We start from the raw sequence: 1,402 nt of genomic DNA on the forward strand, positions 1-1,402 counted from the left end.
TCCGGCATTGGCCTTACTCACGTGGTTGTAAGCCAGTGATGCCAATAAATTCGATAAATCGCATTTGGCACGCATAAATGCATGCCAAAGCGTCGCGGCATTCGCTTCCCGTAGGAAATGCAAGGCAAACTTGCATTTTCTTCTCAACCAACGTCCCTTCCCTATATAGGTCTTATTTGCATTTCTACAAATTAGATTAGGGGAGGAAAAATCATTCACCAGCTCCCGAGGCCGCATCTTGCAATGGCCATGCCCAAATGAAGCTTCATCGTTTCAAATGAAGCTTCATCGTGACAGATGATGCAATATGGGTCTCCGGCATTGGCCTTACTCACGTGGTTGTAAGCCAGTGATGCCAATAAATTCGATAAATCGCATTTGGCACGCATAAATGCAGGCCAAAGCGTCGCGGCATTCGCTTCCCGTAGGAAATGCAAGGCAAACTTGCATTTTCTTCTCAACCAACGTCCCTTCCCTATATATGTCTTATTTGCATTTCTACAAATTAGTTTAGGGGAGGAGAAATCATTCACCAGCTCCGGTGCCGCATCTTGCAATGGCCTTGCCCAAATGAAGCTTCCTCGTTTCAAATGAAGCTTCATCGTGACAGACGATGCAATATGGGTCTCCGGCATTGGCCTTACTCACGTGGTTGTAAGCCAGTGATGCCAATAAATTCGATAAATCGCATTTGGCACGCATAAATGCATGCCAAAGCGTCGCGGCATTCGCTTCCCGTAGGAAATGCAAGGCAAACTTGCATTTTCTTCTCAACCAACGTCCCTTCCCTATATATGTCTTATTTGCATTTCTACAAATTAGATTAGGGGAGGAAAAATCATTCACCAGCTCCCGAAGCCGCATCTTGCAATGGCCTTGCCCAAATGAAGCTTCATCGTTTCAAATGAAGCTTCATCGTGACAGATGATGCAATATGGGTCTCCGGCATTGGCCTTACTCACGTGGTTGTAAGCCAGTGATTCCAATAAATTCGATAAATCCCATTTGGCACGCATAAATGCATGCCAAAGCGTCGCGGCATTCGCTTCCCGTAGGAAATGCAAGGCAAACTTGCATTTTCTTCTCAACCAACGTCCCTTCCCTATATATGTCTTATTTCCATTTCTACAAATTAGATTAGGGGAGGAGAAATCATTCACCAGCTCCCGAGGCCGCATCTTGCAATGGCCATGCCCAAATGAAGCTTCATCGTTTCAAATGAAGCTTCATCGTGACAGATGATGCAATATGGGTCTCCGGCATTGGCCTTACTCACGTGGTTGTAAGCCAGTGATGCCAATAAATTCGATAAATCGCATTTGGCACGCATAAATGCATGCCAAAGCGTCGCGGCATTCGCTTCCCGTAGGAAATGCAAGGCAAAATTGCATTTTCTTCTCAA

This window comes from Papaver somniferum, unplaced genomic scaffold (genome assembly GCF_003573695.1).
Source record: "Papaver somniferum cultivar HN1 unplaced genomic scaffold, ASM357369v1 unplaced-scaffold_82, whole genome shotgun sequence".
Lineage (NCBI taxonomy): Eukaryota > Viridiplantae > Streptophyta > Magnoliopsida > Ranunculales > Papaveraceae > Papaver > Papaver somniferum.